Source organism: Triturus cristatus, chromosome 7, assembly GCF_964204655.1.
Source record: "Triturus cristatus chromosome 7, aTriCri1.1, whole genome shotgun sequence".
In the NCBI taxonomy this organism is placed as follows: domain Eukaryota; kingdom Metazoa; phylum Chordata; class Amphibia; order Caudata; family Salamandridae; genus Triturus; species Triturus cristatus.
This window is the reverse complement of record NC_140590.1, coordinates 1,188,723,403-1,188,750,092: the sequence shown is the minus strand read 5'-3', so window position 1 is coordinate 1,188,750,092 and position 26,690 is coordinate 1,188,723,403. Positions and strand designations below refer to the sequence as shown.

The following is a 26,690-nucleotide window of genomic DNA, read 5'->3' as shown; positions in this document are numbered from 1 at the left end:
TTGAGTTCTCACCCATAAAATCTTCACCCATATCTTCGACAACTAATTGTAGCTATCTCTTGATTCGCTCTTATTCTAATCATCTGGTATACCTCCCTCACCATCCCACCTAGCTCAAACATTCTCTGATGGTTGTATGACTTAGCAACGCATGCATTTACGACACATGACTTTACCGTACATCCATTACTATGCAATCCCTATATCACGCATTGCCTTTACTATGCAAGACTTTACCATACATGTGCCTTTGCCATGCATCTTGTTACAACACAAGGTAAGTGGTTAGAGCCTACTCACAACTTCTCACACCTGAGTGGTTAATTTCAACTAAAAGGCCCGATTATGGGTTGAGATAAGCAGATTTCCTGTATGGAATTCGCTCCACTTAATCATGAGTAAGCTGTGGTTCCTACACCTGGATTTACCACGTGCTGGGACATCAGATCGTATCTTACCAGATGGAAAATCCTGCTGATAAAATTGCAATAGGAAAGGAGTGCATTGCAGTCTGGACCTATTTACCAGCCCAGCCTCACTCTGAAGCAAATTGTGCAGGAAGCATGTAATGGTCTCCCACAAGCCAACCTCTCCCTTTTCCCCTTCCATCTTTCCCATCACCTTATCGCCCCACTCTGAAGCCTCTGCAGATATTTATCAACTGCTCAGAGCAGGTGTTAAATGTGTGTGTTACAACTCTAAAAATAAGAAATACTGTGCAGAATTCTGCCCTGTAATTTCGGGTGCGCACAATTATTCTGCATTCCAAGAGGTTTAACTCAGAATTGCATGGTACTGGTGAGGTGTTGCTGCAGGATGCCGGAATTTACGCGTTCAGAGTTTGCGCCTTAGCAGTACAAAGCAACTCAGAGTTGGGGATAAAGGGTTATTAAGGCATTGAAATGTCACACAAATTACACACTCATGCTAACAGATCACTTGGCAGCAAGGCTGGACTGACTGTACTGAACATTGGGAGTTTTCCTGGGAGAGTGGAAGGGTGGGGGGCGATTTTGTTGCTGGGGGCTGATTTTGTAGCAGTGCAGCAGTTTTAAAGGCACTCCCTGCAGAGTTCCTTGATTATTTAGCAGTTTTCAGGCAACAGAAAAAGTGTCAAGATAAATCTGGTGATTAATGTACGTACTGGAGGGACATCCAGTCCCTTCTAATGGCAGTTTTGACTCATTTAAGGTAGCGCAGAGGATTGATATGCCTACTAAAGAGAACATGTACTATGCATTTCAGAGAACAGTATTTTATTTGCATAGCTCAGTGGCTTATTGCTTTTTTCACAGAGATCCCTTTGTTACTGTACAGTTCGTAAATTACAATCGTAATCTAGCACAGTGGACTAAGAATTGCCTCAAAGAGCTGCATGCAAGCTGCATGGCACAGGTTAGAAAGTTATGTTCATTCCCAGTCTTTCATTATCCTTTTTTTAGTTTTAAAAGAAAGTTTATTGAGATTTAAGTACAACAAAATTGTAATAGAACAAACATGTGTAGAATCAAACTAAAATGCTATTATTGTCATAAGCGAGGGGAAGAAATAAATAAAGAAGGAAGGAAAAGGAAAGGGAAGGGAGTAAGGATGATCAATTAACAGAGCAAAACACATATGTTAAGAACGTAATCATTGGTATATAGAAATATGCAAAAAGAGTATACAGATATACTAAATGTACAAGAACTTCTCCAATAACAATGCACAAATAAATATAAAACACACTATATGTATATATACTTGAAACCATCAGGAATATTTCACGGAGGTTTGGGAACTTCTTCCGCAGAAGGAGTATGGGAGGGTAAAGATCGTGCAGCTACATTTAAAAAATTTGTGATTGGCACCCATTGTAAGTCACGTTTAATAGCCAGTGTAATGGGGTAAACATAGGCCCTGTCTAACCTATGGTGATAACAGACCCCATACCACCAAGCCTGAAACGAGACTTTTGAGGCCTCCTTCCAAGATTTGGTGATTTGTTGAAACGCTACAGCTATAAGTAGATCAATAATGGAAGTGCTAGAAGCGGAAGAGGACCATATGTCTGAGATACTGCCTAAGAAAATATGTGAAAAATTAAAGGGAGAATGTGTAGAAAAAATTTTGTTGATCTGTTGCCACACATCATTCCAAAATTTATAAATCACGGGGCATGTAAATAACATATGTTTAAGATCTGCCATTGAAGCTGAACAAGACCAGCAAGTGGAAGAAATAGAGGGGTCAATCATATTTAGTTTAGCAGGAGTAATCAAAAGTCTATTGTATATAAAAAATAATGTTTGAGTTGTATTGGCTGCTCTAGATGACTTCCTTATCTTAATCCAAATTTTTTGCCATGTAGAGACAGAAAAAGAATCCTCTAAATCTGATTCCCAGTCGTTTTCTACTTTAGATTTATCTCGGGTGTTAGAAGTATCCCGTAACTTCTTGTAAACTTGGGAAGCAGAAGAAGAAGCAAGCAAATAAGGGAGAGGAAGAGGAGAAGAGTTGGTATGGGTGATGGAATCAGAAAGGGAATCATAACTATTTTGTGCAGCTACACTCAGTAGGTTATATTTAAATTCAAAGGAAACTGGTAAAGAAAAACGGGATTGAAGAATAGAAAAGGAAACACAAGTACCTTCGTGAAAAAGTTGGTGAGTCCAACTAAGACCAAGATCCCTCCAGTCCTCCCAAAAAAGCATCCTATTTCTTATTTTAATAAGGGGGTTATACCACAAGGAAGATTGCAAGAAACGAGAGCGATCATCTAAACCGTCCAGGAAAAGAGGAGAAAACATTTTCCGAGAGTTTTTAAGAATAGGAAGAGAGAATCTCTTGGGAATATGAGACAGTGACACAAATTCTTCAAAATTGAAGGGGTGAAAGAAAGAAGATTCAACGTCTACCCACAAAGGTTGAGAAGCAATATCAGATAACTGGGCAGATAATAGGGACACAGAATGTTTAAGAAAGAATGAGATATGATAAGAAGCAAAATCCGGAAAATTAACTCCACCCAACTGCTTAGGACATTTAAGTTTTGCAAAAGACATCCTAGCTTTCTTCTGGTGCCATAAGAATTTTGATAAGATGTAGTATATATTTTTATAGCAAGATTTAGGGATATTAATTGGAAGATTAGAAAGATAGAACAAGATTATTGGAACTAACATCATTTTAATAGAGTCCAGTCTGCCCCACCAGGATAAAAACAAGGGATGCCACCGAGTTGTAGAGTCTTTTAGAGTTGTTAATAAATTTTTAAGGTTTAGTGTTACAGTGTCCTTAACTGAGGATTGAAACCACAATCCTAAATATTTGATCTTAGAAGGGCTCCAATGAAAAGAGGAGGCCAAAAAATCTACATGGAGACAAAATTTATTTAGAGGGAGGATTTCACACTTATCAACATTAAGTTTATAACCTGATACTTTTGTAAATTCAGAAACTTCAGATAAAAAAGATGGAATAGAGGATTGGGGGTTGGAAATAAATAAAAGTATATCGTCCGCATAGGCAGAAAGTTTCAAATGTTTATCCCCATAGGGAAAACCGGTGATATCTTTATTCTCTCGGATTTTTGTCAAGAAGGGTTCTAATGCTAAAATAAAAAGAAGAGGAGAGAGGGGACACCCCTGTCGTACACCTCTAAAGAGGGGAAACGAAGAGGAGACAAGACCATTTGCTAATATAAAGGACCTAGGAAAGGAGTACAATAAAGAGATGTAGGCAAGGAACTTCGGGCCAAAACCAAACCAAACAAGGACTGCAAACATAAATTGCCAGTTAACCCTATCAAATGCCTTCTCGGCGTCTAATGCAATAGCAGCTAAAGAAGATTGGTAAGAGTGAGATTTACTTAGTACATTAAAAAAGAGTCGAGTGTTGTCAGAAAGATGACGACCCTTAATGAAACCGCATTGTTCCCTACCAATTAATTTAGGTAAAATCTTGTCGAGACGAAGCGCTAGAATTTTTGCAAATATTTTGTAATCCAGATTGATTAGAGAAATAGGCCTATAGTTTTTACATAAAGTGTGGTCCTTATTTTCTTTAGGAAGGAGACAAATTAAGGCTTCCTGAAAGGAGCCCCCAGATTGTTTGGACGATATAAAGAATGAAAATAGCTGATGAAGTTTAGGAACGAGCAAATTGGAGAAATGTAAATAGAATTCTATCGTGAACCCATCTGGTCCAGGAGCCTTGCCTTTTTTAAGCACTTGAATAGATTCCAAAATTAGGACCAACAGCTGCTTCTAAAGGGGCAAAATCGACATCTGGAAAGGAAGGGGAAGGGATAGAGGATAAATAGTGATCAATGTCAGTTGACAGAGGAGGAGACTCCGGAGTATAAAGATTTTGATAAAAGTTAGTGAATTCCAGTAGAATATCTTCATCCCTATGAAGAGTGATATTAGATGAAGAAACAATAGATTCGATTCTAGTACGTTCTCTTTTAACTTTAAGATATTTGGCAAGAAGATTACCTGCCTTATTCTGTGCAGAATAATACGTGGCACTGGATTTGAGTAAAAATAAATTTGCAGATTCCGTGGAGAGCTTATTAAAGGAGAATTTGGCTTTGAGAAGCTTATCCAAATCAGAATGAGACTTAGTTAAGTAGTAAGAATGTTCCAATTGCTTAATTTGCAAGTTAATCGATTGTAAGGAGTGAGAGACGGCACGTTTTTTACGAGAAACAAATGAAATAATGAAGTCTCTAGAAGCAGCTTTAAAAGTGTCCCATAACACCTGAGGGGAAATTGTAGGAGACTCATTTTCTGTAAAAAATAGGGATGAAAATTCGAGGAAGGCTGGGGTAAATTTGGGATCTAATAGGAGAGAGTTATTGAACCTCCACCTTCTAGTACCTTTTATGGGGGGGAGTAAATCCAGGCGTAAAGAAACTGGGGCATGATCAGAAATTAGAATAGAACCTATTTCAGAGTGGCGAATATGTTGAGTCAAGGCCTTAGAAATAAAAATGTAATCAATCCGGGATTGGGAAGAATGAACCGGTGAGTAGTATGTGTATTCCCTAAGTGTAGGATGGCAGAGTCTCCAGGAGTCAACCAGAGAACGTTGGGAAATAGTGGAAGTAAATTGAGTGTGCATGGAAGAGGGCGAAAAGTGGCAATTGGACCTTCGATCTATAATAGGATCCACAATTGTGTTACAATCCCCTCCCAAAATTAGATAATCATCAGAAGATTGCATCAAAGATGAGAGCATCTGGGGCCAAAATAATTTATCCTGTATGGTAGGAGCATATACATTAAAAATAGTTATAGGGATATTATCAATCAACAAAGATACAGTCACCCACCTACCATCAGAGTCATTGGTTTGGCTTATAATTTTGATATTTAACCGTTTGTGACAGAGAATAGCAACACCATTACGTTTCCCTGAACCAGGGGATGCGAAAACGTGACCCACCCAATTACGACGTAATTTGGTGATTTCGGCTTCTTTTATATGAATTTCCTGTAATAACACAATATCCCCCTGTAAACTTGCTAAATGGGATAAAACACGTTGCCGCTTAATGGGGGAACCCAAACCTTTAACATTCCAAGTAAGTATAGTTATCGACATCTAGCAAATATAACTTATATCAAAAAGTTGTGTGAGAATCAAATATGTACAAAAGGCAATAAAATACAAAGCATCTTATAAAAACTTGAGAAAAAATAACATTGCTCTTAGAGGAGTAATAACAGAGTAAGGAAGAGAAATATGAAATAAGAGAAATTCTTGGAAGAAAGAGATTGTAAGCAGAGAGGCATGAAAGGAATAAGTTGAGAGTTAGAAATAGGGAAGGAGAGAAACAACAGAGATAGAAAAAGGGCCAAAGAAAAGAGCAAAAAGGATAAATAATAAGTGGGAAGTCTTTCATTATCGTAATGTTGCTAAAAAGGGTGTGTTTGAGTAGAAATAAATTCTTATTAGTAAAGCCAACCCAAACCACTGTGTTTTACGGTCTGAGTCCTGAGTTTGTGCTTCTCGAAGACCAAGCATTCTTAAAAAATGCCTAACAATATGGATGACATGGGAATCCTACCCCTTGTAGTCCACTTTGTATCATGTAACATGTTCTATACACTGATTTACACTCATATGATTAATTGTCTCCATATGTGTGTGTGATGTGAAGTGCAATGACACCCTACAGTGGTATAAGAGGCACTATAAAACAAATGAAATACTTGTGAGAGAGGGACTAAGGATAGATGAGAGGCATTGCTGCAGGGTGATAGTGAGGGAATCATTGAAGAGACCCAAAAAAACAATTGTTGCTTTCTGGTGCACTGTAAGGACATCATTTACTATATTTTAAAAGCTAACACAATTGAATATATACTGAAAAATGTGCTGTAGAATGCATCATTTTTGCCATGTGTTCCCAAATGTTTTTGGAGGGAGAGCCTCCCAAAAACTCCCCTGTACTGGTCAGAATTGCTCACTATGCACCGTACACGGGCTGGTCTGACTAAAATTGCCAGGGCTGCTTTGGGTTCCCAGTCTGGCCCTGCTTGACAGATATGTAATGCAGTCGAACAAACATGTTCACACATAGGTGTGCAAATATGAATCAAATTAAACAAAAAGTAAAATAAAACCACTTACTGGGACTGCCATGCTGTGGTTCCTGGCAGGTTGAAAAAATGCTTTCTTCTGCAAAAGTGCAGGTAACATACCAGAAAGAAAGCTGGGGTCCAGCAACACTGGTAAGCAAACAGGCACTCTAGAAGCACACCAACACCCACAGCCTGCAGGCCATGCACTTTATGAAGGCTGGAAGCCCCAAAAGGTGTTGCTAAACAACAACTTAACTGTTCCTACAAGTTGAAACATTTAAATGTTTCAATTTTGCTGTCTGCACAGCTGCTTTGAAAAGCTACTCCTTTAAGGAGAGAGAGAAATTAAATGAAAAGCCAATTGCTGACAGGAAACAAGTGTTTGTATCCTCAAGTTGATTCGGTACTATCCCACAGATGTCATTATATTTGTATATTGCAAGTATCCTTAAGTGTCTATAATCTAGAAGAGTATAGTGCTATCAGTGTCCCAGGTGATAGTCCTAAGAGCAGGTATGGGTGGGCTTGATTAGAACTTCATATAGATTGTAAATTTGCTGTAAAAGAATGGAGTGAGATGAGTTATGTAGGACCCACAGCGAATCACCTAATTTGATCATTGATGCCATCTACAGAGGTTTTCAGCTTATGGATCCAACACAGTAAAAAACATGTCCTGGTGATGTTTTCCGGTAATATGGATATATGCAGTTTCTCAATAACAGTCTAATATCCTCATTTTGTCCATATGCAACAATGTTCCATCAAGTTGGTGGTCAACTGTTTGCGAAAAATGTTGCTGCGATGCTCTAGGATACATGTCATCACCTTCCAGACCGTCATACCAATATCCTTAACTGTTACAGTTAGTAAACTTCACATGATGAACAGGTTTAAATAGGTAGATTAAGTCTGGGTTAAACTGATTCCCTCGTTTCTTCTCAGATATTGCTAACATTCCTTTGCATGCCTCAGTAGACATGATAGTCTGGGGAAGGGATTTCAATTCAGTACCTGACACAGACCTGGATTGCACTAGTGCACAATACTTGTCTGACGTGAATTCAGTAAATGTCCCAAGGGGGCCATGGATCTCTTTGAGCTCCGAGATCTATGGCGGCTGGAGCAGTGTAATTTAGGCTCCACCCTAACATGTCATAGAACCAATATGTATGTGTACCTGATCTTATATACTCTGTGTGCCTTAATTCTGGTAATGTAGAGGTGAATTCACTGTAGAAACTAGATATTTATATATGTGTGTATTTTAATGTTTAGTGAAGAATTGTAGTTCTCATTCACATTTACACTTGTGTTTTAAGATACAACGCATTTATTTAAAGTACATTGCATATATACTCATGAATTCATTTATTTACGCTTCACATTTATTCTGGCATTATGTTTGCACATAAAGTCGTGTATTTGAAGTGCACATTGAAAGTGGCTAACTGAAGTTAGCTTAACTAGGCCTTTACTTCTAAACATGAATTGTATTCTTCCTTGCACTGCATGTCTTTTCCTTTGCAGGTGATTTCATACCTAGAGAAAGGTGTATTATTTAGTAGAGATAGAGAGGCCTGAAAAGGAGAAATCTTGGCAAGAACTGGAAGATTTAATGAGCAGAAGAAGTCTCTTATTTATCGCATATCAGGAACGGAGGGAAACTCGAGGTTGTTGCAGCTATCTGAGGTCCGTGGGATGAGAGAGTCTGGAAATGTTACCATTGTATCATGCGGAGCTTTGCACCATTGGACCCGGCCGTCCGACGCATAGAAGGGGTTAATTGATTTGGTCATGACTTCAGCCTGGTATTCTCCTGTGTGTGCTGTTCTCACCATTGGATGTACGCTAGCTGGCAAGATTTCTGCAGCAAATTTTGTTGAAAGGATGCAGTTGACATCCTGCAGGATCTGAGTTCTGATGGCCTCTTCCACATTGCAATTATCAAAGCAGTGGTGGACACGTTCCTTAAGAGAAGTGAATAATAGGTTCACCTGGGTTCTGAACTGTAGAATTGAAAATGTATCTTTTGCAGTCGATGTTCTTTTTAGGTTTCACCAGTGTTGGCTCCTCCGCTAAAGGGGAGGAGCGTAGCCCCACTGCTGCAAAGCAGTGAAAGAAAGAACAAATGCAATGATAATAACTCAAGGTCATTATCATTGTATTTGTTTGTGCTGTGCAGCTTTGTGGGACAGGGGGGTTGTCCTGTTCTGAATAGGGAAGGAGTGGTTTGCCCACTCCAAGTAGGCAATGACTGTTTGGACAGCCCTCTGATTGGCTTAGGGGAGGGAGACTGGCTGCTTCCTGTTCTGCCCCGGATAGGAGAGACTGAAACGACGTACGGGAGAGTGACGAAAAGGTACGTTTTTAAAACTTTTTTTGTTTGTTTTACATCATCCCCGCCCACCCCGCCACTTACGAGCCGTGCCGGCCGCTACTGGGTTTTGCCTGCGCAGCGCTTGCACTGTGCTGTGAAATCTATTGTATTGAATATATCTTAAAAGGGGCTTACATCCCGCCTTCACTTGTGATTTGTCCATGTGCTTGTCACTTTACTTTTCCTTCGTTTCTATTGGTTGAAGTGTTATCCTGTGTGCATTTCTCTCTTAGTAACCTGTGGCCCAAGTACTCATTCTCATCCACTCCTCGCTGCTTTAGTGGCTGGAATTTTTTTTAAATTATTTTATTAATGCTGCACAGCGTTTGCTGTTTACCTTTAGTTATCTTGCTGTGGCTGCACGCATTAACAGCGTAGTTGCCAGGGCTTTATCATCACTCAAATGTGCAGAGAGCTCTAAAATGTTTACAGAAGGGGTCGCTGGCAGCGATAAAACCCTTTCTCCTTGCATAAACAAGACTGAGCGGTGCCATTTACAAATTCCTGAATCTTCTTCGAGGGAGAAGGCAACATCTGTTCGCGCCAGGAGTTTGCGCCGATCTTTTCAAACAAATTAATGAAAATGGGTGCTGTCTAATTACATTAGCACTCAATTGAAATGGTCTGCATTGGTGCGCTTGGCTACAATGATTGCGCGGAAAACACTTTGCTCGATCGCAGGCTGTTTAACTGGAGCTTGAAATATAGGGAAGCATATAGCTGACTGCTTATGAAAGAATGGTGGTTTGTTCCCTTTTTATATACTTGCATTTCTCACACATTTCAGTTTTTCAGGTAATTCTGGGTGAGGTCTAAAATACCTTTATAAACCCCATGAGCAATTCACCAAAATAGAAGGTTTAGAAGAAGTGATCCTCAAAGATATTACAAGGTTGACCCTTTGTTCCACCCATAGTCGCTCACTGGCAAACTCCTATTATTTACTGAAGCCCTGGACAAAGTGCAAGGAGTGGAACACATAGACAGTAATCAGGACTTCAACACCCATTCTTATACATTATACATGTTTGCCTTGCACCCGTGGCCAAATGGGTTATGGGTCATCCTCTGGTTATTCCTTGTGGTGTACATACACACAGCAATCCACTGTCCCTCTGGTTCGACTGGTGCAGTGTAGGTACCTATATGTTTTACTCCGAACTATATCTAATTGTAATGGGAGTGCCTATCTCTCACACCTCCTCCATTGCACTGATGGGCGTGGTGCCCAAAAATAAGTTAGAGCATGTCTCTGGTCACTCATGCAAGACACCAAAATGCTTCCCAGGTAGGATCTCAACAAATTCAATACTTCACCACTCGTGCTCTCCCCCAAGAGGTTATGTGCTACAAACGAAGCACTATATAAATGTTATAATACAATACATATCTGTTTAGTGTAAACTGGCAGTGTCTTGTTAATTAGGGGTAACAGTTGCTACCTATGATTTGCCCTTTGGTTCCCCTGGCACCGTTTGTTGTTGTGACTGTCTGAGCAGGAGCATCAAAAAGTAAACCGGTTTCCAAGAGTCCTGATTCCCATCAATATGTTCAACTTGTGCGCTAGGGACATAGACAACTGGGCCCTTATTTCTTTAAAAGAGTGGCCCTTCTCCCTGGGGTCTGGGAAGTGCTTTACTGAAATTTCATGTTATGCACATTATTTGGGTTATGGTGTATAAATACCATATTACCATAAATTCCTGTGTCAGTGGTAGGTTTATGATGCATATCGTACTTGTGATTCACTGTTTTTGTTAGATATCCCTGGTGGCAGTGGTATCACTGAAACCAGAACTCTGTACAATCTAGAAAGCACATAGCTGGTTTACACGTGGCTCACGAGTGCTTACCAACATGCTCTAATGGCGCGCCCAACCGCACCCAACCGCACCCAGCCGCACATGCTTCTGGCTGCTATGTGCAGTAGCGGCTATAAAAACCGCTTCCACATGCACTGCGGTACTTGGCCTCGTTGCCTCTGCTGGACTTACCTGCGCTTGATTCCAGGTCCCACGGTGACTTCTGACACGACTTCCTGACATTGTCTTACAGTTTCCACTTTCTCAGTAAGGAACTGTTAGTTTGTCGGACAACATAAGCTTTGGGATGGTGACACACTGATTCTATGCACCCCCTTAGGATGCGTTAGCCTATAGTCCAGCTAGCTCACAGTGCCATCACAAGTAACCCTAACCCTGAGAAAGTAACAAATAGATTGGGCAACATCAGAACATGACAACCCTGGCTCTCCAAGGAATAGTGAGCAACATCAGAACATGACAACCCTGGCTCTCCAAGGAATAGTGAGCAACGTCAGAACATGACAAACCTGGCTCGCCAAGGAATAGTGGTAACTGATCTAGAACCTTTTCGCTCCATCACTCGTGCATACTCAGAGAGATACACAAGAAATACACAAAAGAAGCGTTTCAATATTTATTGAACCATTGTAATTCTTGTGTAAAATATATGTGCTGTATGATTAATAGACAGAAGCAGATGAAAGTGATTAGCAATATGAGAACAGTGAAATGGATAAATAATTCCACCATTGTGCTAAAGCAGTAGATATATATATGCTGGCATATAGGTACAGTGCATAGTGTACTCCTACTATGCACTCCTTAACCTAGTTACCTAGGACGGGTGATCTGCCAAAATCCCTTCCTGGATGATCTAACTCCCCATTACCTGTGAGTGAATGTGGTCAGGTCCCCGTCTTGGTGACAAGTTGGACATCCTTCCTCGCAGAGGGCAACAGGAATCGGCTGGGCTGAGACTCCGACAACAGTGACCTCGCAGTGACAGCAGAGTGCTCTTCTGATTTGAACATGGAAATGAGTGTACATATATAATAAGAGCATCCATGTTTCTGCGACGAGGCCCCAGCCAGGCTGACATTGTTTATCCTCTTGTGATAGCTGTGTCGCCTTATGGACGAACAACAGACAACAACATTTGCACAATATACGTTTAGGCCTTTACTAAATGTTAAAGGTGTCTGAAAGACAGAACAAGACAAATTATCCTGAATCATAATTACAACCAACCTTTATTCTTTACATCCACCCCTTGGAATGGCGCCACCTGGAGTTCCAAAAATAAATGAGAATCAGTAGCAGTAAGTATACGTTAGGAAATACTTCTTTCCGTATTCATCCCCACACCCTTAGGTGAATTCTAAAGGCTGAAAAAGTGGGTTTTATTTTGGGACTTTTTGTGCCTCTGGAGAAACACAGCATGTGCCTTGTGGATTTTCTTATCAGCCCAATTCAAGTAGACATGGTCTCCTCCCCCTCTCACAGTATTGGGGATCTCTCACCATGTTAACCTCACCTGGCTTTATTTGATGGGCTTTCATTTCCTCTGCCCCTCCCCAAGAATCGGTGTGGGTCTACCAGAGGCTAATTGGTACGCAGCCCTGAGTGCAGCCTTTGTTAGGGGAATCAGCTTGGTATCCAGAGACCTTGCTGCAAAGTATCACCTGAGCACTTAAAAAATATACAGCCTCATGCATCAACCCAAAATCCAGTCGGTAAAATACCGATTCGCTAATAGCTCCCGGTATTAAGTTAAAAATACCCAATCCCAATGCATCAACCCAAAAGCAGAAATCGCTATTTAAGGAATCCTTAAATAGCGATTCTTTAAATAGGGATTCCTTAAATACCGATTCCTTAAATAGGGATTCCTTAAATACCGATTCCTTAAATAGCGATTGCATTTAAGGAATCCCAAAGTGAGATTCCTTAAATGCAATGCATCAAAGTTAAAATATTAGCGATTTCGCTAATAGGGGGAGCAAATTACCATGAAGATGAACTGCATGGTAATTTGCAAAAACTTTGAAAAATGCACTTTTGTGCATTTTTCAAAGTTTCATGTTGCGCACACACATGCCCTTAGAGCATGTGTGTGTGCAACATATGTGCACATATCATTTTCAGGGGTGCTATAGGGTGTCATTTTGACACCCTTGCACCCTTGAAATTGCATGAGCAATTAGCGAGAACCTACTGGTACTCGCTATTTGCTCATGCAATCGCCGATTCATTCCTATGGGCCTGGAGGCCCATAGGAATGATTAGGACGGCATTCCTTAATTGCTACTCGCTATTTGCTAGTAGCAATTAAGGAAAGTTAAGGAATCGCTATTTGAATAGCGATTCCTACATGCATAGCCTTTTGCTATTCCTTATTAGCGAATCCTTATTTTTCTCTAATAAGGAATCGCAAATGCTAATGTTGATGCATATGCCCCATAGTGCTCGTCCCCCTTGTGCTCTCCCTTATCTGCGACCTGTCCTTCCACCCTTCCAACCCCGACAACCACCTCACCCTTTCCACAGTAACTCACCCGCTATGCCGCAACTCCTCCAAGTTGCTGCGCCACTTCAGCATCTTCTGGTGGTGTCCACCACTCCTCTCTCCAGAATGCGGGAGTTTCATCCAGGCTGGTGGCGTTGTACGACTCGTCAACTGCACTGGAAGGCATCCTGCTTTGCTGCTCTGCAGCTTCCCTGTCTTCAGATTCTGTTTTCCCCTCACTCTCTGACCTTTCTGTGATGGTGCCTTTTTCTCCTCCTAATTTGTCTTGGGGTTGGCTCTGGTTGACGGTGAATCTGCCTCTCGGCCCAAAAACATGATAGTTCTTTGTTAGTGTTGTTGGGTATTCGCTTGGTCTAATCCGTTCACTATTTTCCCCACAAGTGTTCCAGTGGTTCCTAGAGTCCGCAGCCTGAACTTGAGGACAAACACATGGTATGTAGGGGGGGTTGGGGCAGGTTTCCTCACATCCCTCTTCCCTAACTTTCTTACTAGTAGGAAATAGGTCCTGCGGATATCTAAATGAAAAATCTGCATTCCCTTGGTCTGTTCTATTCCTGTACAAGGTCTGAAAGCAAAATGGCTGTAAAAACCAGCGCAGTACCCATTCATTATTGCCCTTGTTGCGAGCCATCCATTCAAGTGGGGCATGATCCGTGAATAGGGTAAATTCTTGCTGTTGGAAAATGAGGCAGCATCTGTGAGGCCTGCACAAATAACATGACTACATTAGTCCCTCACTGGGAACCAAACACCCAATTGTAGCGCCTGACTCTCAGAGAGTAGCATTGCAGAGCAGTCTGAGGCTTAGGCTTACTCAAGGGAGGTGGTGTGGACTAGTAATCCCCATTTGCAAGGGGCGCAGAAATAACACTCAATAATTGATTGTCCAGTCTGTACTTTGCTTTATAAAAGCAGGGGCGGCTGGTGACATTTGAAAGAGGTGGGGCATAAAATGATTGTCATACTGCACCACAGCGAGCAAGCGTAGCAAGCGAGCCCGAACAACCTAAGGAGGGTTCGTGGGGACAACCCGAAAACATTTTGAAACAAGCATTTACAATGCAATGGTCTCGGCAATATTATAGGTAGAGCTATTGGTATTGCTCATTATTATTTTATCATTTTTGTATCCCTAAATAAATGGCATTATCATTTCTATTGGCATTAGCTTTTTTTGCATATGTGATACCTATTGCATTAGCAGAGAGAGAGTGATGTAGTGAGATAGAGAGAGTGAGGTATTGAAATAGAGAGTGAGGTAGTGAGAGAGAGTGAGGTAGATAGAGAGTGAGGTAGTGAGACAGTGAGAGAGTGAGGTAGTGAAAGAGTGAGGTAGTGAGGGAGAGGGATGTTGTGAGGTAGTGATATATAAGCATATAGTGATGTTGTGATGTAGTGAGATAGAGAGAGGTAGTGAAAGAGAGAGTGAAAGTGAGTTAGTGAGATAGAAACAGTGAGGTAGTGAGATAGAGAGTGATTGAGGTAGTGAGTGAGAGAGAGTGAATGAAGTTGTGAGGTTGTGAGCTAGAGAGTGAGGTAGTGATGTTTTGAGAGAGAGAAGTTGTGAAATAGTGAGGTAGTGAGATAGAGTGGAGTAGTGAGGTAGAGAGAGTTATGGAAAACACAAATTATCTAAGGTGAAGATAAATATAAACGGGACCTGCAGTGTGGACTTAGATGGCCATAAGGATTTTTAACGTAGTTGTTGACGACTTAATCAGTATTGTAGAGCACGTCATCTGAGTTCAAGTATCTGCATGTGTAGCGCCAAAGAACATTCTTGAAGTGTTCGCAGAGAACAGCGCTTCTTCGTTCAAGACCTCTTCAGTTTAAAGTTATTTATGTGGCAGCCGGGAACAGAGGGCAACAGTTCCACAAGCTCCCAACGAAAAGCGCGCACAAGACACAAACGACTTCAAGATAACAAATACAATACATTGTGCGGGATTACCATAGCTCCTGATGTAGTGGCCAAAGCTGACTTGAAATATAACAACACGAACACATGGTGTGCTCCTGGGCATATTACTATATCTCAATGTGCCCCAGTTCTATGATCATCCGGAAAACCATGAGCTCTTATTAACACGATAATCCCCAGTACAGCTCCTGGCAAGCATGGTACATTGTGCTATATTCATGGCACATTTAGCTTCAGAGTGCCAAGGACGGCAGACAGTGCGGACACTTTCCATGCTGCAGTTTATGCAAGCAATGTCGGTCGAAATCTGGGTCCAGCTTGAACTGCGATCCAAAATGCACCAATGGGGTTAAAGCTTGGGGTCTCGCAGGTGGTCAGCTGGCTGTCAGCGCACCCTCGACTGTTCTACCGGAGTAAAGTGCTAGCCTGAGGGCAACCGGACACACACCAGCAGGCTCGGTGACAACGAGCGTAGGAGTAAAACAGAAGCGGTGGGACGCCAGAGATTGCAGTGTCTGTAAAACGTTTGTTAACAGCGGGGTACGTACCTGGTCCTCGTTGCGTCCCTTCCGAGCAGCTGCAGCAGGAGGCCAGCAGTCCGACGAGGAGCACGGGGCTGCAGAAGAGCTCTGGTGCCGCATCCTGGCTTGTGGGTAGCAGCACTCACACTGCACTGCCACTTAATGCCTTGCATGGGGCTGTTAGGGACAGTGAGCCCTGGGTAGGGGGTCTGAAGCGGGAGAGGCTCTGCGTGCATGCAGCAGCGGTGTGTATGTATGTGGGGGGGTTGTAAAGATAGATGGGTGTGGTGCACAGCCTCCTCACCGGCTGCTGTTTGTGTGCGAAAGTACAGCCAGTGGGGATTTCAGGGCACCAGTCGCGGCCGGCAAAACGGGCGGGTGGATTCGCGGGGGGGGGGGGAAATGGAAGTGGCCAGTGGGACGGTAATCTTAAAATAAAAATATTAATAACTGCAACAAGTGACCATACAACTGACCTCACGCCGCACTTCGCTGTTGATGCCCAACAGGGTGGAAACGAGTCTTTGAAAGGGGAAGTAGGTAGGAGACACCACTGCCTTTCTCCGAGGCGAAGCAGAAATGCCTCGGAGAAACGCAGCGGCGTTTTCAGATTCGGGGGCGTGTTTCTTTTTCTCTCCTCTTGCCATTGGCTGGAGGAGAGAAAAACACGCCTGAGAAAGGGCGTGGCTAAACAGTGGAAAGAACACCACGGAACACGCCCCCGAATCTGAAAAAGACGGAGCCTATTTGGAGGGACGGCTCTCTCCTCCAATGGCTGGCCTCCGTTTAGGAAACTAGCCAATGGAGGAGAGCCAAAAAGAGAGGCGGGCTAAAGAGCCACTCTCAGAAACATTAAATCTCCGACTTCCGGTTCTGCCTTCGGCAGACCGGACGGTCCTCGACCTAAAAAGAGTGGACAAATGGTGCATTTTCAAGCAAATTTGAGAAAGCGGGAAGGTTAATAAAGCAATTGGGAAAGTGCAGTTATTCCATTAATAAAGAGATGTCATATAACAAAGGTAGCTGCTTATTCAAGCTTTCTTTCACCCCATAGTCCATCAGGGTCTTGATACAAGACAGATAAGAGACAAGCATTGGCATAGCCAATAGGTCTCGCCTTTGGGACCTTATAAGTGTTTAGCCATAACTAAATGCTTATAAGGTCCCAAAAGCGAGACCTATTGGCTATGCAAAGCGGCCGTGCGGCCGTGAAAGTAATAGCGATCAAACATCAAAGCAGCCGTGCGGCCACGAAAGTGAAAGTAATCGCAGTAAGGCGCGCGCGCTGCGCACATGCACTGAAGCTCTAGGCTGGCCTGGTAGCACTTTTTGGAGCTCTCTCAATAAGTCTCGCCAGACCAGCGCATGCGCTGGGTCAGGCGAGACCTAAAAAGTCACCCCCTTTTACACCCTCAAATTGTCAGATAAAGCATCTCACTTTGAAGTCCGAGATAGAAAATTAAACACCATGCTCCCTTGGAAGACAAAGCCTGACATTTGACCTATTTCTTTGAATGTACAGCAAATGTAACCAGAGAAGAAAATAAATGTATACGTCTGTTTACAGAAAGCAAGCACTTTGGAAAAATATAGTAAACAGGTTATGCTCCACAGGTAGGGCTAACCTAAGCTGCACAGCATAAAACAAATAAAGCCAGCAAATAGAAAGCAAGCAAATGTGAGTTGCATAGCAAGCAAATGAGAGTCACATAGCTCAAAGCCAATGATAAGCAATGGGCAGAATGCATTCCTAGGTCAGCTTTCCAAATGTCACCAAGATGTCTTTAACAAACCAGACTGCTGTGCTCTCTGGTAGGCTTAGCATTAAAAAGTGCACAAGAAGAGCGTTGCACTTTGTCTACAGGAATCACCACTGCCCGGAGTGAGGGGGAACAGGGAATGGGGCTGTGGAGGGTCATTGCGATTAAGAGTTTATAGACATCTCTTTCTTCTATTGCAGTACTTCCTCGCAGGCCAGACATTTGCAGGAAATTAGTTGAAACACCATCCATTACAAGCATGAATAGCATTCAGGACCTGGTACCAACCAATCAATTTAGAGCATGTTTTTACCAAGTACCAAGCTTTTTCTGCTCGCACACTTCTCCTGCTCTTAGCTGCCTGACCTTGTGACCAAAAAGCAAGTGGTAATACTCCATATCACTTCTAATAACGTGAAATGATGTTACTACTGAAAACCGCGCTATAAAACCACCTTGCACTATTGTCATGTAAGCCCGTTGGGGGTTACTATTTCTAATTTGAAAGTCTTACAAAAATCTAGGCTTATGCTCTCCATTACAGTAAGAGTTTAATATTTGAGACCTTTCGATACTCAGAGTGTCTGTAAGCTTATTGTGAGGTTACAGGGACAGGCCGTTCAGTCCTGTTTCTGGAGCCCATAGCTCCTCGTGATGTGCTTGTATAAACTGTTTTAATGACTGCCAATAGCTTCATTTGCTTCAGTCTGTACAGTTCTTGAACATCTCCTCTTGCAAGGAGCTCTCAACGGTATAAGCTCCTGCTTTACAGAACCTTTTTTGACTGGACCACAGGGAAAAACCGACCGAAATCCGGAAGTCTAATCCGGGTGATAACCACAGCTGGGAAGTCGGAGCTGGTTCCGGCGCATCTTTAAACTACGACAGTCGAACTCAGACACGACAAAGCTTGAATCCTGATTTCTGTATCATGTATATTGTGACGTATGTGGCTGCAGCTGCAGTGCGTCGACAAGTGCACCATCCAATCATGCTGAGTGGTTAACTCGTACTTCCTGGTAGCGCTGCCACGCATACCAGCTAAACAGTTCCTGCTGCCTTATAGGTTTGCCATTGAGAGCTGTACACAAGTTCCTAAATCATTTACAAATAGCAAAACCTTTTATGAGACATATTCCATGCTCATGGAGTCTGCTCTTTAGAAACACGGAGGAGGTAATGTGTGAGTGCTGGGTCACTGTCACACTTCTCTGATGTTTGTGATTACTGCTGTTAGTGTGACTACTGTTTGATGAAGGATGCCACGTGTATTCTGGTGGGTCTGAGAGGGCTCTTGGTAGTATTAAACAGCTAGTATGTGTGGGGTGAAAAAAAAAAGCTTCCAGCAGTGACTTTTAGTTTGTGAGGGTTGTGAGAATGCTGTTGGTATTTACGGTTTTCTCCTTTTCACCATAATGGCTTTCACAATCCCCCTCGTGTTTTTGTTGACAGCATGGCGACTGTTCATTTAACGATGGGCGGGCCTTACTCTTGAAACTATGCTACAGCAATTGTTCTAAGTAGGAGGGCGTCACTGACTCAGGATGTCCATTTATTTGCTTTCAAGAACCCTTGCCCAACGGCTGCTAGCAGGGTGACCTCCGCCCCACATCGCTGACCACAATATCATGTGCACAAGTAGTTGTGTTTTCTGGGGTCAACAAGCAATAGTTACACAAGTGAATAGAGGCTGTCCCCTTACCCAGATCCACCCAGTGCATATACACACTCACCACCTTCTCCAGGCACTACATGAAGTGCTCCACAGCAACTTCTACAGCTGATCTTTCTCACTGAAAACACCCCTGAAGCCACTCCAGCCTTCCTGCACGTGCACGCATATAGTGCATATGTGCTGCAAAGTGCCATCTTCATATGTGTGGAGCGAGCTACACTGGAGCAGCAGCCAACAGCCCCTTCCTCTCAATACACCGCTGCGTTATTACGGTTCCATGCTGCAACCATCCTAGGAGTGAGGGACCCACGACATCCTATGCAGTTCTCTCCCTGCTGGCCATATGTCATGACGTGCTAATGTTTTTATTTCCTTCCACTGCTTTCTTTTTTAAAAAGAAAAGGTAGATCAATTTACATATAACTGTATGCAAATGTATATAATAAAAAACAGATCGTACTGGCTGGCGTCTCCTGAACTAAAGATCTGTGTTAAACCCCATAGAAAGTAGCTTAACGTTGTTTTATGCGAGGTTCACCATGCACAATCCCTGCTACAATTACACTGTGCGAAGTCTTGAATACTATGTTCGAGACCCGATCTGTGTCTACTGTGTGTAAAGCACTCCTATGGTACTTATTTCATCGATCTCAGAAGCATAAAAGGCTGACTGGGCCCACCAAGATTTGTACCTGTGGCCATGAAGTCAAACACAAATCCCTTATATTGAAGTATTTGAGCACTGAGCCACGAGACCGGCACTGCCCAATCAAATGCATGTCAACATTAACATGGGGCGTAGCTAAACACCTTTACCTCATCTCTTATGTGACTATCCCGGCTGGAAAGATCTGGAACTACACAGTTCTCAGTAAACATATGTGTGTTCAGAATTGGCTGCAAGGTAACCTTTTGGTACAATAGAAAAAAATAAACAAGCGCTCGCCAGGCAGCCGCGGCACCCGCGCTTTACTTTTAACCTCTTCCATGCTCATGACGTCTCCCGGCCGTCATGAGTCACAATGGGCGTGTGCGGACGACGGCCGGGAGACGTCATGACCACGCCCGCGATTGGAATGTCACGCACTGCAGCGAAATTTGCGCCGCAGTGAAGAGGTTAACATTAAAAGTAAAGCGCGGGTGCCGCGATTATACCAAAAGTAAAGTAATAGAAAAAAACATCTATTTCTTTACTTTTGGTATAATCGCGGCACCCGCGCTTTACTTTTAATGTTAAAAGTAAAGCGCGGGTGCAGTGATTATAACGTCATCGCGATCACGATCGCTGTGAAAGTGAAAGTGATCGCGATGATGCTCTCCTGAGTGCTGCTGGCTGGCCTAGCGCATGGCGGCTGCGCGCGTGCACGCTCACATGCACGCAAGCGCTAGGCCAGCAAGCAGCACTTAAACAGCGCACATACAAATTGTCTCTCCGAGCCAGCGCATGCGCTGGGCTCAGCGAGACCTAAAAAAGCAGTGTGGTCCTCCTCGACCAGGAAGACACTCATATTTCATTGGTAAGAAGTCAAAAGATTGGTCAAATTGAAAACCTAAAATGCAATTCAACAATTTGCAAATACATCTCATGTATGTTCAACAAGCTATGTTTTACCCATGATTGGAATTGAGAATCACCAAATAGACTGAGCCACTCCAATTAAAATTAACCAAAACTGTGGCTCAAGGTTACATATTGGCAGAAACAGTATAAAACAGAAACACAGTCTAAATAACTATGACAGTGACACATAAATATTGACCATGCAACTCAAACTCAGAAATTCCAGATCCAATTCACTGCCAAAGCAGGCCTCCCACGTGTCATTTCAAGTGCAGTCTACAATGCATGACTTGCCAAAGCAAATTAACATTCTCTCATATTTAAAAATTTCTGTAGCAGACAAAGTTTTAAGTTACCCCAAAGCGGGGCAAGATTTTACATTCTAACATTCAATGGTCTGTTCCAGTGTCTGATTATAGTAAAGATAACTGTGTACGTATGCTCATAACTATATCTGTCTTACTTCCTATGTCCCTCTTTTTCGCTCTCTAGCTCAACATACTCGATATACCCCTCTCTCTTTCTGCCACACGCTCTCATTCTGGCTCTGCTTAGCTCCATCTCTCTCTGTTTCACCCCCTCTCTCTCGTTCTCTCGAACAATCCATCGCTTCTCTCCCACACTCTCACTCTCTCTCATTCTGGCTGTTCATCTTTCTTTCAATTTCGCTTCATCTCTCTTGCTTTATCTATCAATCTATTCTCTCTCTTATGCTATCAATTACATCCAGTTTAGTTCCTTTACACACCAGGCGTGACATTTTGGTTTACAGGTGCGTTCTGTCTCTTTTCTCTTTGCTTTCCATTGACTATCTCCAAGTATCTGTTTTCTCTCTTTCTAGGCCTGTATCTCCTTGTGTTGTTTTATCTCTATCTACATCAATATTTCTTTAGGTCTGTCTTTCTCTTCTTTGCACCCTCTTTCATTCTGTCTGTCTCTTGATTTCTCTCTACTGTCTCTAGCACTCTATTTGTTCTCTCTCAGTCCTCCGTAGACACACTCTCTCTTTTGTCACTCGCTTCATATCCTTTATTCCGTCCTTCAGTTGGTCCTCCCTCCTTGAGGTTATCTGTCCGTTCGTCTATCTGCATTAACTAGCTAGTCATTTATCTGACTATAGAAGCCACCCCCCTCTTCTCTACCCCTCCGTCATCTATCTGTAAATCTACCCATCTCCCCTATCTCCCTACACACAGAGGTGGGTTGAACTCTGCTTGAAGTACGCGGCAGGCCAGCTTGTTAGTTTGTTTTTTTTGTTATTCAGCAGTAGGTATGTGTTTATTTCACTTCCACATTTTGTTCAAGTCTTGCTCTCAAATCAAATATCAAATAGCAATCACATTTACATCATTTGCAATAAAGCAATGTTTGCTTTCCTAATGCGTGCAAAAGCAAATGCCTTGAGGTTACACATTATGCTTCTGCAGTGCGCTGAACGCTTCTGTTTAAGCATGAGGTGTTCGGCTGGTCACAAGTTCGAATACCAGCAAGAAACACTTGAATTTCCATCATCCCGATGAGGGTAAACCGAATACCATTAAATTTGGCAATGAAGCATGCCTTTTTGTTTTTTTAAATACAGACCATTTAGGCTTTCTTTCATTCCCTCTAAAGTTTAACAAGCATTTACAATGCAATGGTCTCGGCAATATTATAGGTAGAGCTATTGGTATTGCACATTTTTATTTTTTTATTTTTGTATCCCTAAATAAATGGCATTGTCATTTCTATTGGCATTAGCTTTTTTTTTTGCATATGTGATACCTATTGGGCAGTTCCAAAATGTGCTCTTTCTGCACATTTGTAGTTCAAGGGAGTGTCCATACTAATTTGAGAGTGATTAAGCTATTGACATTGTAAATAACAATGCCGTTTCTTTAAATGTTTTAAAAACAAAAACATAAACAAAAATAATGTCATGAGCAATGCCAATAGCTCTAACTTTAACAATGCCGAGACCGTTGCATTGTAAATGCTTGTTGCAGCTTCTTTCGTCGTGTATTCGTGTCAGACTGGCCACTTTGCAAGCACACATACAATAAACATTGTTGTGTGCAGTTCTGTAATAGAAGTTATTTGAACCCACTCCAATTGTGTTCGTGTGATCGAGTTCAGAAGGGTATCAAGTATAAGGTTTCTTCATATGTGCAGCCTGCCCGTCTCACAGAGAACACAGCAGCAGGTGGCACATTAGCCCGCCGAACTGTATTCGCGTCTACATAACAGGCACAATCAATACTCGCACTCCTGGGAAAGAAAATAAGTCAGACTCGGAGACCGGTGTCGGGTGCACAAGTTTAAACGTTTGGTCGTCAACAAGTATTACCTTTCGTGCCCCCTGAATACCTCCTGCTCCGCCGCTCTCTGGCCGCACCCGCAGCGCTGCTGCTGAAACCGGCGGAGCAGGTCGGTCGAGTTCCTGCTTAGGGCAAATTACCTGATTTACAGTCACTTGATCACGTTTGTTCAGAACAGCTGAAAGTAGAGCGGTTCCACTGCCCTTTCCCGGATAACCACTTCCTGGTGTTTCCTTTGCACCCTGTTTGTCAATAATGAGGCCCCGCTGGGCTTCATAATTGCAGATCGTAGCAACACACTAGGGTTTACGCTACCACACGTCTGAATCTGAACAAGCGCTTAAATATGGACCCATGTCATGGAGGATTAAGAAGGTTCGAGGTCTGAGCAAATCTCGTTTGGCGCAGACGGACACAGGACAGAGCGCCGAGCACCGAGCTGAGCCGAGGAAAGAGGTGTGAGGAGAGAGGAGCCCACTCAAGGGGGGTGGGGAGGGTCGAGCGGAGCAGGACAACTTCAGAGTGGGTAATGGCGATGCGGCTTTGGAGCTCAGTCCAGACACCACTGCCTTTCTTCGGGGTCAAGCAGAAATGCCTCGGAGAAAGGCAGCGGCGTTTTTCGGATTCCGGGGCGTGTTCCTGCTGTTCTAAAAGGGCGTGGCTAAAAAGTGGAAAGAACAGCACGGAACACGCCCCCGAATCTGAAAAAGACGGAGCCTATTTGGAGGGACCGCTCTCTCCTCCAATGGCTGGCCTCCGTTCAGGAAGCCAGCCAATGGAGGAGAGGCAAAAAGAGAGGCGGGCTAAAGAGCCACTCTCAGAAACATTAAATCTCCGACTTCCGGTTCTGCCTTCGGCAGACCGGATGGTCCTCGACCTAAAAAGGAAGATATGATTTTTACATCACAGTTGAATTTGAGCGCATTTACAAATCCTGTAATACTAAATTAGGATGTTGTGTCCTAATAACATGCCATTCCATAAAAAAAAAAATCAACAAAGGTGTTTTGAAAAACAATCACGACATGTGGTAAATTAACAAAACAGAAACTATGGCAAATGAAATAAAATGTACGCACTACCAAGCCTCCCCATGGCGCTTACCTTCCTGAGGGCTTGTTCTAGCCTGCCAGGTTCCTGGTTCCAGGGATGTTGTCCCGTCAGCAGGGCTTCTATCTTCGCTCTGACAGTGACTACAGGCCCAAAATACCATTCAGATCTCATCTATCTCCATAGTTGAAGCGCTGGAGATCAAATGACGGCCTCCACAGTCCTGCGATTAGCAGCGCACACACTGTGCTTCAGAAGAGAGGAGGTAACCGAGGTGGCCCCCCACCAGCCCCAAAGAGCGACGGTCTTATGCAGTCAGAGCAGACGGAGGTATCTGGCAGGGCAACCGCGTGGTGTCAAGGATATCAAGAGGGCATGGGTGGGCCGGATGCACCCGGGCCGCGGGAAGACACAAACACTGTCGTGGGCGCAGCAGGCGCCTCGATTTCTGGTGGGCGCTACCTGCGCGCCCAGTACTGCTGCGTGCTGAGCGCGGCGTGAACCTCACACGGACTGGCATGTTAACCATAATCATTACACCCACATCCCGCTCAGCGAGGCAATCTGAGAAAGAGAGGAGACGCATATAGCGCTACACTGCGGAGTGTACTTCTAGGCGCTTTCAGGCTAAACAGAGCATGACAGACAGTTTATGAGTCGTGGTGCTGCTGTCAGAACGGCTCCACCTGTTTCAAAGCCGTGTCTTTCTTGTATAAAGTGCACGGTATCACTCGCATTTGTTTCAGAGGGCCAGCCTAAAACGAACGCAAACTCTTAAGCCACAAATCGGCAATTTAGCCACTAGGCCACTTTTGCTAACACCAATTGTGTGCACATTTAGCTCATCCCACAAGTGTAGAAATTTAGCACAAATGTTTGTGCCCATTGTTTTAGAGGTGGGCCAGCCAGCAGGTTTATAGGACGAGCCGTCATTAAGGTAACCGTGGCAATCCAGTACAGAAATACACATGTGATATCTGTAAGGTACTCTTACACTGCTCGGTCTACAGTACCTCTACTTTAAATTCTCTTGATACACTCAAACAAGCTCAACGTTTTTTTTAAATTTTTAAACCTGTTGACTGCTTCTTAGAGCCACTCATACCCCTTTTAGATACAAACACATTAAACTCGTAATAAACAAAAGCATGTGTTTGAAGTGCTGTTTTTCGGAATATTATAGCTCCTCCGCTTGTTAGAGTTCCATAAGCACTGTAGCGTTTTAAACGCTCTAAATTACATCGCTGCGCAACCGCGCTAAAAGAGACACGGGAGCCGGTATTCATTAGTTTCACACGCGGCTCCGACTAACGCGTCGAGGCCACCCTCTTTATTTAAACTCGCTAGCGTCTGACGTCACGCGTCAGCGCTAGCGCACCCCGGCAGCGTGGAAGGCTAGAACGCCTCACGCGCGCCGGACCCTACACTCCTTCCAACCTTTATAAACATTAAGCAAAACATAGGACCAGAAAAATCAACGATGAGTCTGTTACCAGTCTGCCAGTCCTTACAGGTTACACCATATAGTCCGCCAGCTGGGATGACGGTGCCGGGTTCTTCCTCAGGTTGTAGCGGGATGGGCCGCCTCTGGAAAGGGCCACATCGGGGGTTCTGCGCCTTGGGGTGTTAGGCTCTGCCTGGGCTGGGGAGCCACCAGGCGGGTTACCCACCGGGGTGGCTGGGATGGACTGGGAACCACCATCCTCACTCCGACCGTCCTCCCCCTCCTGATCTCCGCTCGGCTGGTCGGGGTCCGGCCCCTCTGGCTCGGCCCCGGGACGTGAAGGTGTTCCTGGGTGGACTTTTTTGAAGAACGACACATCTCGCGTGACCGTTTCAGCTCCTCTTTGAGCGGTCACTATCGTGCCTGTCCGGTGGGTGACAACCCATGGTTGTGGTTCAAAAGGAAGTCTGAACTTGCTGCCTGGGTAGCGGTCCTTCACGTACACTCGATCCTGCCGTTGTATCGTGGACTCCTTAGCTCCCCTTTGCTGGCTGGCGTGGTCATTCGAGCGCATCGGATTGGCTAGGGTCTTTTCATTTGAGGCTTGTGCCGGAACCCAAGTAGGGTGGTGTGGGATCGTGTCACTTACGATTCTTCCCATGGTGGCTGTTCCTGGTGCTGCCTCGGTTGTGACATGGGGGGTCATCCGGTATTCCCGCAGGAAACTGTATATCGCTCTCTCCAATGGAGATCCATCAGCCATGGCGATGCGAATGGTTTTGTTGAGTGTCCTCATAAACCTCTCCACCTCTCCATTGGCTTGGGGCCACCTTGGTGTTACTTTGCGGTGATGGATCCCCCAGCTCTTGAGGTACTCTGCAAACTCCTGCCCCTGGAAAGGCGGTCCATTGTCGGTCTTGACCACCCCGAATATGCCATGAGTGGCAATGGTTTTCTCGAATTTCGCTATTACTTCAGTTGCTGTCTGGCTCCCCACAATTTCGACCTCTGGGTACTTGGTGAAATCATCGATGATGACCAACACATACCGTCCATCGGGAGATGTCCGAAGTCGGCACTCACACACTCCCACGGTCTCAGGGGGTTATCTTCGGTCGCCACCGGGTGAGGGCGGTCCGGCTTTCCTGCGGCTTGGCACCACGTGCAGGTTCTCACT

At 43.8% G+C, this 26,690-nt stretch overlaps 1 protein-coding gene across 3 annotated transcripts in view; it reads left to right on the top strand.

Annotated features, from left to right (window-relative positions):
• Positions 1–8,821: 8,821 nt before the first annotated feature.
• The window catches only part of LOC146811426 (uncharacterized), a 277,144-nt gene continuing 259,275 nt past the window's right edge, over positions 8,822–26,690 (top strand). For all 3 annotated transcript variants that reach the window (XM_085618527.1, XM_085618528.1, XM_085618531.1), the window contains exon 1: positions 8,822–8,934. The gene's annotated coding sequence lies outside the window, so the exon portion shown is untranslated. The remainder of the gene's footprint in view (positions 8,935–26,690) is intronic.